The following is a 12,368-nucleotide window of genomic DNA, read 5'->3' as shown; positions in this document are numbered from 1 at the left end:
GGTTTACGAAGGCAGCCATTTTTAACAAACATAAACTAAAAAACCCTTGAAAGGGGGGTTGATTTAATTAGAGTGGTATTGAAAGTGCAGATACATATAAAATTAGAGAACAAACCAAGTGTACCAGAATTGGCAAACACAGAAAAATCAAAGGGATGCAAGTACATTGTGGGTAATACATAAAATCAATTAAAATATGTGTTATCACAATTAATGTTAATGTTAATGTTAGAGGTATTTGTACCGCGTACCGTCACCAACGGAGTTGGTCCCCAGGTGCGCAATTGCACAAACCTGTCAATTAATGTTGATATAGCATATCAAAATGCAAATATTTTACACAAAGCAGTATTCAACAATTGGAATTAATCCAGAGGCACAAGTCATATGTTGTAGAAAAAGAAATCAGTCTTTGTGTCAACCCATACATAAGGGTTTCAGGTAAGTGGGCCTGTGATGTCTGTATGGCCCAGCCTTCTTCAGGACAGAAGGGAATTTTCACTGTCGTGAATGTTCAGTAGTCTGTGAGGAGTAACAGAAATGTAATCAAATGCATTGTTATGTGTTCTGATGGAGTGTTTTAGCTCCTTGAAGCATCTCTTGTGCTAGATGGAATTACAAATAAAGATCTCAGACCAAATAACCAGACAGACTCAATAAGTATGTCAAAGTACTACGTTATTCTCATTTAATAAGAAAAAGCACGGAGAACTGATAGGCATCAGACTGATGCATGCACACTCACACACAAGCTTGTTTATTCAGGGGTTTTATAGCACGATGTATGCCATCTATGACATCATCCTTTGTGGCAAACTGTAAAACCTATTGAAGGAAGGGATTAAAACATATCAAAATTAACACATCATTGGCTGCCCCCTCTCTGTAGGACATGCATTGAACCACCTCTAAATATGTATAGTAGTGTTTATAGCAGGCAAAATAGTAGTGGATTGGTCTATGCAACATTGTATAGCAGGCTGCCCCTTAGACCCACTGATTGGTTGGCATACTATCCCAACCTCGGACTTTCAGCTCTTTAGCAGCTTGTACGTGAAAAGAAACCTAGGTGCTTGGCTTTGAATTGCATTAGTTCACTCCCTGTTCTCCCAATTAATTCTTCATCCCTCATCGGTCAGCCATAAGCCAAAGTCTTGCATCTGCAGTTCACCTTGTAGCCTGCTCAATGTCCTGTAACATTTGAGGGAGTGGAAGCACACCATTATCATCGCCTGAGGCTCTAACCAATAGCACTTGTCTTTAACTACTGAATCACGTCTCTTGGTTGAATTTGACATAAGCCAGTGTCCATATTACTATCATGGTCGTCCTTGCCACGTTATGTATTCCCCCATAGTAAGCTTACATATGTCTCATCTATATTGCGTTATTGGATATTTACAGTTATTGACCAGTAAGTTAATTCATTCTTCTTCATATCCAGGATTACTTTAGCTTTAGGTACATATTTGGAATTGGTAAATTTGACCGAATGTATTTTACTGTATGGCCTAGTTGACCAAATATAGGCTGTACGAAATGATCGTACAACCAAATATTCAGTCAACTAGGCCATACGGTTCCATTATAGCGAAACGGGGGTTTGCGGGGTGCCCCCCGCCTTCTCCTGCTAACTATAATGGGAACGGGGGTTGCGGGGGAGCGCCCTCTTCCGGGAAATTGGAAGCGGGAGACTTAAAAACAAAAAACAGAGAACGGGTCCCTGCGCCATCAGCTCTGACCCACGGAATGGACGCCGCAGGGTCAGATGTAAAACCGACACTGAAAGGTAAGTGGGGGGAGGGTGGGGATGTATTGGGTGGTAGCAAGGGGGCATAGATTAGTTGATTTTGGCTGCAGCAAAATTGGGCTTGCAGTAAAATTGACTACGGTCAATTCCGTCATGAACAATTATGCCACAGTCAAATCATACCAATTCACATATTTCTCTTGATTTTTCAGTTACATCGTCATTCATAAGTATTTTTATATCATTTCAGCATAGGTTCATATATCTTCTTCATGCCATCACTCTGCCCTCATCAGATTACACTCAGCGCTCCATGATGTCCATAGGTGCATGCGAACATCCTTCTATGCAGCATCCTTCTACAATTTCAATGTGAGGGTACATTCTATATGACTGTTGAGTGCATAATGTCTCTCTTACACTCGTTGCGGTAGTGGGATAACACAAGGGGCCCCAGCCATTGCTCTTTGTCTGCTGTTCCAATATGACAGAGGTGAGTGGGCGGGAGCTAGTGAGAAAGCATTCACCTGCTCCTCTACAATGGTTAATAGTTCAAGGCAGGGTCGGATTGGGTTGTCGGCCCATCGGCCCGTGGCCGATGCAAAATCATGGCTGGAGACCTGGGGGCCGGTTCCTGAAGACCATGTGGGCCGGTTTCGGCCCAGGGATGGGCTTCATTGTGAAGCCTTCACACTTCAGGAACCAGCCCCCAGGGCCTCGACCTCGCCGGACTGATGGATGCAAGTTGCAAAGGATCGGTAATTAAGCAACTTACAGATCGTTTGCAATTGCAGCCCTGCGCCCGCCGCCGCCAGCCCGCCGCAGATGCAGAGAAAGGTAACACTGAAGTGTTACCTTTCTTTGATAAATGCAGCGGGCCGGCGGCCAACTGCCGCGGCCCGGCCGCGACACCCTGGCGCCAGCAGCAGTCAGTGTTACAAAACACTGGGAGGGAGCGGCAATGCTGGGCGGAGCTGCCTCAGCCCGGCCTGCTCCCTCCCAGTGTTTTGTATTACACTGGAGCCAGGCTGCAACGTATTGCGTGGGGGGCATATCATTTTTGAAAAATTGCCTGCACGGCACCTTAGGGAGTTTGGGGAGGTCCCACCCTTGGGCTCCTGCCATGCACTGGCCCCGCAGGACACGCTGGGCACAGACTGGTGACACTCTTCTCTGAGAGGAGGGAAGTCCCTTTCTAGCTGGGCAGATGGGGTGGTGGAGGAAGCGGGGGCTTCATTGAAAAGGCGCGCGTTCCCCTCGCGTGACATCACCTCGCCGCCCCCGTGCTGCCTTTATGGTCCAGGTACAGAGCGCACGACCCGAACTCGGAGCAGTGGGGGCGGAGAAGGCAGCGCCAGTCACCTCTCCCTGCTCACCCCTTCATGAAGTTCATGGACGTTTCTCTCTAGGAGCCCGAGAATGGCAGCTCTCAGGATCCCGCTGGTGTGCCTGGTGCTCCTGGCTCTCTCCTCCGGCGGCTTGGGTGCATGTACGGTGTTCAGGGATGGTCTGGGGTGGGCCACCGCCCCCAGTCAGCCCAGGAGGGCACAGAGCAGCACTCAGGCAGCAACCAGCCACCCAGGCCAGCCTGCCGGCACAGAGGTGAGGGACCCATCATCAACCACCCACAGCCCAACACCACCACCCCACAGGCCCGCGCCACAGGCTGCCTGCCTGCTGCTACTGGCAGCGGAGAGAGAGGCAGACGGACCTGCTGAGAGGAGGTGAGATCATACTAGTAACCATTCCAGTCTTGCTTGTGTGATGACAATGTGCTGCCAGAGGAGGGTACTCCCCGTCCCCGTTCACAATGACTAAGTTTGAGGATGTGTGCAGCTCTTGATTTCCACATGACAATAAGTGCTTGCCATGCATGCATATTTAACAGCTAAGAAATGTTGTGCTCCAAATGTAAGCATTTCAAGTATGATATTTGATTTGTTACCAGTCCATGTAATGCAGCTGGGGCTAGATTCGTCAAAGTGGTTTGAGGTAAAGATTTTGCCGCACTTGGAAAGCACGCAGCAACATTTGCCTGCCAAAAAAAGATGTTTTCAGAGGCTGTGTGTGTGAACTCATTTCTAGAAAATGGGAGATCTCTAGAAAATGCTTTGGGTCATTGGCTGTCCGGCCTGTCCCATAAAAGGCCAACACTGAAAGGGTCACCACGGTCATTCATGTTTGTTGTTCGACGGGGTGGATGTGCACCGCAGCACAAAGGCGGCCTGTTGGGTGGAGGGAAGGGACCTGCGCTCTAGTCCAAGTGTAACATTAGGAGACACTCCTCCTTACATCCTTCACTGGGGGTTGGATGTGTTCGAAGGTGCCCTACATTGTTATTTTTTGCAACACCCTGGCAGCTCTGCCTTCTTCGGTGTTTGTTCGCTCGCCGGGGTGGTCGGTCAGTGGGTCACCCATAAAAAGCGTGATTTATTGGCTCCTGAGTTCTCATCCTTTCTCCTTCCTGTTGCTTACACAGGCGAGCTCCAGTTTCCTGGTCTTTCCATCCACTTAACACTAAAACGACAAGCCGCAGAGAGGTGTTGCTAAATGCATCAATGAGGGCACATGTGTTCAACAGATCTTCATGTATGTGGTATCTCTCTCTTGTGATTAGTAAACACGCTCCAGTATAAATGGGCCCAAGCAAGAAACATTCCTTCGAAAAACGGCTCACATTTTTGCAAAAAACATGCATTTTCCATAATATTTTAGCGAATGTAAATGAAAACTGATGACTTACAGTAGTAATACACCGTACGGACTACATGAGAAATATTTGACAATAGCACATCAAGTGGCCATTGACTAGTCTTCATTTGTCCACAATGAATGAATGCTTTGTTGTAATGTGTCTATTTTTCCCATCTCTGGCATGCTGTTCAGGATGTTTGTTTGCATGTATCAGGTAATGAATGATCAGAGTATGGGATGTCCTGTGAGTGTGCTGCTTTGCCTATTTTGCCAACCTCTGATCTGAAGCCTGAAAAGTAGATGCACGCGGGCTCGAATTGCAGCCATATTTGCACCAGACCTGCAGATGAACTTAACTGGTCTGCCGTTAAATCTCAGTTACCAGTTTAATGGTATCCACCAAATAATAATTGCTCATTTTACTATATCCGATATGATAGCTCAGTGGGTTGAGCGCTCGCTACTGCGATGTGTGTATGATCTGCAGGTGTGAATCCCAGCAAGGCCATCTCAGCCTTTCATCCTTCTTAGGTCGATAAATGAGTACCAACACAGGTTGGGTGATATTGTATGCAAATTTGTTCTATAAAAAAGAGCTTAAGCGTAAGTGCTATACAATAACATATTATCATTTGGCCTTGGACGATTGCTTGCATTCACAGTAATTTGACAATATGGATCTATACACACAGATATTAATGATACATATCGTGATCCATTCTTGTATGCAAAGTTACGATATTTTATGAGCTGTGATGTAATGTGGGAAACTCATGAACGCTCCATAAGTAGCATTTTCTGTAAAGTCGTGAATTGACACGATTCACAGATGATGGTTTGAGGGCCACTTTTTTTGAGGCGAGGGGTGGGCCACTTTTGTGAGGCGAGGGGTGGGCCACTTTTTTTTCAGTGTCCGGGCCTATTTCTTGTCCCAGTCCGACCCTGGTTCAAGGCGGACAATATTACATTTAAGGATTTGACACTATATATTGTCTTCTAGTTCAAGGAATTGGGGAAAGAAGCACCACCTAAATGAACTAATTTGTGGCTTCAGGGTTTACGATAATACCAGACTAAATAAAGAGGGGAAATATTGAGAAAAAAGGGCAAAAGTCAAAGTGTTCTGTTAAATGTTTTAGTTGATTAAATCCAAAAATACAAGAGAAAAGAATAATGCCTAGATCCAAACTTACCACCTTTATAGGGGTTCAGTGTCTTTGGTGTGTTGGAGATAAGAAACAAGAATATGGGACAGTTTAATCCCAGTGAAATATGCCTGAAAATGAGACTGGAAATTAAATTGAGATGGATTTTGTGAATAAAAGATTATGAATAGTGGGAACATAATATGGGAGTGCTGGAGCGCAGAGGTGCCACTAGGGGGATGAGGGGTAGTGGAGGCTATTGCCTGGGTCAGTTGGTTGCCCCAGATAGACACTCAAGGGCTACAACCCAAAGGCTAGCTAGCCCGAGTCCCGACATTAGCGTAGCTCCGGATCTTTTCCAGACCTAGCAACACCCAAGCTGGAGCCCCCTCTAAGATTGCTTATCCCATTTAAATCACTGACTGTCAAAATATAAATGGATAAGTTTATACCATGAACTTTTTTTTTGTAACATAATATTGGTACTGTGATAGGCTTATAATGCGTTATTCAAAATAAAGAATGACATTACAAATGAATTTTCTCTGGGTACTTGAGTGACAACTGCCTAATAAGGGCGGAACGGAAGCTGTACTGAGCTGAGAATGTTTAACACAACGGATGTGAAAACAATCGACGATAAACATCTATTCCTGTTTTTAGCTGTACTGGTGCAAGCAATTTAGAATCATGCTCGTGAGCCAACGCTGATAACATTTACCAATGAAGCCTGTATTGATTCTGTGAGCTTGCCTTCAAATGTCAGCAAACATTGAAAAATCCGTATAGACCCCTCAACGATGAACGTATGTAACTAGACGTCTCAATTTAACAAGCGGGCAGACATTAAACAGCATTAATGGCCAAGCACTTAATACATCAATTCCCACTGTTTGTGTAATGTGGAAATAAAAAATCCTTATTAAAGGACAAGCTTTCCCTGGTTTCTGCTAATTAATTATACACTGCCTGTGACTGCTAATTTAGTGGGGAAACGCAGCTCCGAACCATAGATTCTGCTTGAACTTTGCCTCAGTAGCACCTAATGCTGAATAGAGTGCAGCTGCGCGCTGCCTCCGAATGACGACAGAATTTAATTAGAGCGCCAGGCCATCAATTTAATAAGTACTGTAGCAGGTCATTTGAATAAGGACTTTGTTAGTATTCCACCAGTGCTCGACTAAAAGCAGCTGACCTTTCAGGCCAGCGCGAGGATCCTCGCTCGCATCCAGCTGACGGGGAAAGCACGGTAATAAAGCAGATACTGGTAAGAGTGTTTGGAGAGTCTTTCATATTTCAGTGAACCATTCCTATTATACAAAGCAGCTGTTATAAAAAGACAGGAAAATAGCAGTCTTGACTGCAAGGAGAACAATTGCAGTTGTGTGATTTTTCAGTGCTGTGCAGATGAGAAGCTTGAACGTGATCGGCCCTTACACGGGCCTCATTACGAGGTGGGCGGTAATGGGTTAGCAGCGCTGGTAAAGGTGCCGGAGCCGTTAACCCCTTACCGCCCTATTACAAGATCTGCTCGCGGGACCCACTCTGGACACCTGGTTTTACCAGACGTCCTTAGCGGGTCCCGCGAGCAGCCCAGCATCCTAACAACGGGCCCATCATTAACGGCCGGTTGTTAGCATGCTCCCCATTCCCATTGAGCCCTATGGGGGCTCAAATGGGAATGGGGATGGTCCGGGTTCCCTGAATGTGGAAATACCGGGCCCTCCAAGGTCGGAATGGCCCAGTATTTACCCATTCAGGGGACCCAGACCCGACCGGAGTTTGAGTTTGAGCCCTATGGGGGCTCAAATGGGAATGGCGATGGGTTCCTTGAATGAGGAATTACCGGGCCCTCCAAGGTCGGAATGGCCCGGTAATTCCTCATTCGAGGAACCCGGTCCCGGTACCCAGTAAGGGGGTAGCCATGCCGCTAATAGCGGCATGGTTACCTCCTAACTCGTAATGACCCCTGTTATTTACCTTGCCTAACCACATGCTGCGAAGTAAAAAAAAAAGCAAATTGCAGTGTAAAATACAAATAATAAACAGAGCTAGCTGTAACGCTCATATGTCAAACAGAATAATTTCTTGCTTCTTAGATTTTGTAAAAGCTATTAATCGCCAACCAACTAAAAAGTAGTCTTATCCACATATGAAGCAAGACGCATTTTGATTAGCACTCCGGGATACATACCCGTGAGCTCTTTATTTCACACCTACATCTGAGCATCAGACGATCCACCCACCATGCTTTATTTTGCGAGAATTCCTGTACATAAGTTCATTTTTGGTATCTCTATCTTCTCTATACATATAAAAGGGGGCCCCTGGTCTTTATACAATGCCACACCATTCCACCAATCTGCACCACATTTTGCATAGTAACCTGTTAGGACCCTTCAGACTTTACTGGCTATGTAACATTTGGACACCCCACTCCTTTCCTCAGATTTTAGCCCTTCACATATGAGACTGTTCACTGAAATCATCGAAACATCATTGTGGCCGTAGAAGGACTGGACAAAGCAAATTTTAAGAGTATCGATGCGAGGAACAAAACTCAAAGGTCCCATTCCTCAAAAGCCATATTTCAAGGCCTTACGGCGCACGGTTTCTGAGATATTTGCACCGCAATGCAGTGCACCGCGCCAGGGTGAGGCGACATGTGGAGAGAGTGCACAGAAGGTCCCAGTATGCTGCAGCACTCCAACTCTCGCCTCTACTGCACATCTGCTCTGGGATATGCCAGTCAGCCACACACACCCATTCTCAGTGCAGTTTACTGCAGACTGCAAAGCACATCACCCTATAAGCAACTAGAACTGAGACTTATAGGATCATTGATTTTCAACAGTTGATGAAACTGTTAGCATGTCTGTTTGCTGAACCCGTGCGGAGTACGGGCACTTTTTGCTAGTATCAAAATAAAGCTAAAGGTACTTATATATCAAAAATAAGTAATGTCTTAGATTATTAGTAATAAATGTTATTGGTCAATCATAGTTGTCACAACGGTATGTAGGAAGAAGTTGGCATAGGTCAGGACATGACCTACGGCATTAGACAGGAAGTCACAGGAACTGATAATGGGAAGTATGCAGTACCAGTAAGCATTCAAATAAAGGAGGTTGAATACACAGTTGGCTTATTGTGACTGTTCGTAATATGGCTAATACTAAAATTGGCCACCACTCGTGTTTGCTACTGCCATGATTGTGCGAGGTATTTATCTGCGCCTGGTGTGCTCATTGCTCTGATGCATTAGACTTCGATCTCTTATGGTTGTGGGTGAAGGGCATGCCCTTTCATTGCAGTGATGATTGTTCCCTTAACTTCTTTCTCCTGGCCAGTGTTGCAGGTTCATGTCACAATCACTTGCCTGTGATCTTTATTGCTCCCAGTCCTACTCTTCCTTGTCACAGTACTTACATTATGAGGCCCAGCCTCTCCAACAGGAACCTTTTTTTTCTCTCTTGAGGTCCATTTCCTCCCTATACGACAACCCAAAATCCTTTGTTAGTTTTGCCAATCTTAATAATGGGTTCTTCCACACACGGGGAGGACAGGACTGGAAGTCAGTCCGCTGATGAGGAAGAGTAGTACTGGGAGTAATGAAGATTGCCAGTTAACAATCGATTACCACCATGTCCCTCTTACTTGTCCCAGTACTTATGTCATGAGGTGTACCCATGCATTCTGCAGTGGAAGGGGTCCCAGATAGAATGAACCTCTACTCTAAAGGAGCCATCCCTCGGGTTATCCACATTCAACCTGTAGGGTCTTATGAATGTATTAGGGTCCGCCCAGGTGGCTGTCTGCAAATCTCCTAAATGGAAGCCCCATGCGCATCAGCCCAGGAAGCAGCCATTACCCTGTTGGAGCGTCCCTCAACCAGTGCAGTAACATGAGGTTCAGATGACGGATACTCCATCTGAATTACTGTCCAAGTGCATCTGCTTGTAGTCGCAACTGAGGCTTTTTTGCCTGACCAGGCAGACCCAGAAGTCATCAAAAGACTGTTTAAATTCCGGACAGCCGCAGTCCTGTGAAGGTACTCCAGTACCGCTCTCCTGACATCAATGGTATGCCAAGCCTCCTCATCTGCATTCTTGGGATTATGCAAGAGAGCAGGGAGAACCACATTCTGTGATGCATGGAATTTTGACAACACCCTAGAAAGAAATTTAGGATCATATTTCAAGATTAAGGAATCTGGCCTAACAGTAAGGAAAGGAGGGTTACATAGAAGTTCTGCTATCTTCTCCAGATGACGTGATGAAGTTATGGCAATGAGAAACCTCTTTTAAAAGTTAAAAATGTAAGGTCGACCTCTAAAAGAGATTCAAAGGGGGCCCCCTGCAAGAATCCCAACACCAGAGGCAGATCCCATGTAGGTGCACCCTAGTCCATGGGAAGGCATGCATATGCCAGACTACTCAGAAACCTTCTCAGAAGGCTTCCCCGTGTCAGGTTCCTCACTGAACCAACCCTGAGGGCCTTCAGAGCAGCCCACTGAGGACTAAGGGTAGAGACCCCTTCTCAAACACATCCTGTAGAACCTGGAGCATGGCCACAATATCGCACTCCAGTGGACTTACCCCAGCCTGTGCACACTAATTCACAAAGTTTACCCAGTGGTTGTCATGTGCCTGCAGTGTGGACGGACATTTAGAAAGAGGAATGGTCTCAGTCAACAATTGAGATAAACCTAAGCCCCTTAACCTATGCTTCAACCTTCAAGCTTACCATTGTAAGCACTGTTCACCTGCTCGCACGTTTGTAGAGGGCATGGCCACTTTGGGATCCTCCACACCTCCTGGGTCTGGAGTTATTAGAGCATAGGAGACTAACTCTAGTTCTAGAATCACCAAGGACATCCTCTCCCTGATTTTCCTTACCACCATCCAAATCAAGGGAATTGGGGGACAGGCATACAAAAGCCTGCAGGGCCAAACCAGTTTCAGAACATCCATCCCCCAAGTACCCCTTTCCTGAATCCAAGAGCAGAACAGAAGTTGTTTGGCCAATGCCAAAGAGGCAAATAAGTCTATCTAGGGGATCTGAAACTTTGGCAAATTGCATAGAATTTCCGGTCTGACAGGGATAGGTCCTGTGATGATAGAAAATCCCTCCTAAGCCTGTCCTGTCTTCCAAAACATTCTCTACCACACTGATGTGGACCACCTCAATAGATCATATGTGAGACTCTGCCAGGGACCCTATGTCTCATGCCATAGAGTTCAGGGACACAGACTACAAACCCCTCTACCTCCTGATGTAAGCCTCAGCTGAGGAATTGTCCATCCTGACCAGATTGCCCAATCCATCACCACCCCAGAAAACTCCCTCAGGGCCTTGACAATTGCAAACAATTCCCACCAGTTTGAGGACCTGAGGTTCTCCTCTGGGGTTCACTTCCCCTGTATGGCTCTTGGCCCAGGGTGCCCCCCAACCCAGGCTGATGGAATCTGTGTTACGAATGATCCTTGAGGGGGCGTCGAGACTTATCCCTTTCTGGAGTTGGCATAGATAGAACCACCAGACCAGAGCCTCCCTTAACTCCTAAATCACATGAATAGACGGCTTTTAGAATTGTGAACTTGAAAACCAAAGACCGAGGTAGGCCAGAGGCCTGAGATAAAGCTGTGCCCAGGAGACCAGAAAGATGCAAGAGGCCATGTGACCCTGTACCATCAGAAGCTCCCACACTGATACCCACTCCTTCAATAGAACCCTGGACAGAGCAGCCTGGAGGTGAGAAGCTCTCTACTTGTTGTCGTCACCTTTCCCTGTCTGGTGCAAAACTGCACCTGTGAAGGTCAGATCTTGAGGGGAAGCAGCTGAGATTTTTGCCACTTCACCAGAAAACCCTGCTACACCAGGGCAAACCGTCTCTAGGTGCATCTGTACTAACCCCCTCTGGGCTGCCCTGATAAGCCAATGGTCCGGGTATGGGAAGATAAGAATACATTGGAGATGAAGATGGACCACCAAAGGGGTAGCTATCTTGATGAAGACCCTTGCAGTCATTTTCCATCCAAAGGGGAGAACCTGGAATTGATAATACCTTCCCCCTACCACAAATCTGAGATATTCTGGAGAGCAGGACTTATAACTAAATGATAATAGGCATCCTGCAGGTCCTGGGAGACCAGTCAGTTCCCATCTTCATAACATGGGAATTATTTTCTGTTTCCATCTTGAAACTCTCCCCTCTGATAAGCATATTTAGAGACCTCAGGTCCAGGATCAACTTGCTGTCCCTGATGTCCTGGGGACCAGGTGTGATGAATGAACTTCTGGTCACCAGTGGTCCAGGGATGAATAATCATGTTTCTGAACAATCAATCATCCGTACAACTCTAGTACACCAGAAAGGATCCAAACAGATTGGAAATGCAAGTCAATTATAAACCTCCTTGCGCAATTTTGGTAACGTCTCCGCAAGGTTGTGGATAGTTGGTTAGTTGCAACACAGTGAAAATACAATTATTGCCCATTCATAAAAGGGACTGTCCAGTCAAAGTTGTATAAAAATATCTACTTTATTATTATTATTACAACAGACAGTTCTAGCACACTAAAAAATACACACCACCTGTAAAAGCAAAAGGAAATATTGAGGCTGAGTACCCCAAAAGGAAATACACCAAACACGGGCTTATAAAGATACACAGATCTTTATTCTTTAACTGTACAATTTTACAAAGAAACAAAGTATCAGATAGCTATCTGGCCTCAGTACATCACAGCGAATACCAGCCCTTTCGGTGTGAGAA

The sequence above is a fragment of the Ambystoma mexicanum genome, chromosome 6p (genome assembly GCF_040938575.1).
Source record: "Ambystoma mexicanum isolate Mex_15411 chromosome 6p, UKY_AmexF1_1, whole genome shotgun sequence".
In the NCBI taxonomy this organism is placed as follows: Eukaryota; Metazoa; Chordata; class Amphibia; order Caudata; family Ambystomatidae; genus Ambystoma; species Ambystoma mexicanum.
This window is presented reverse-complemented; position numbering follows the sequence as displayed.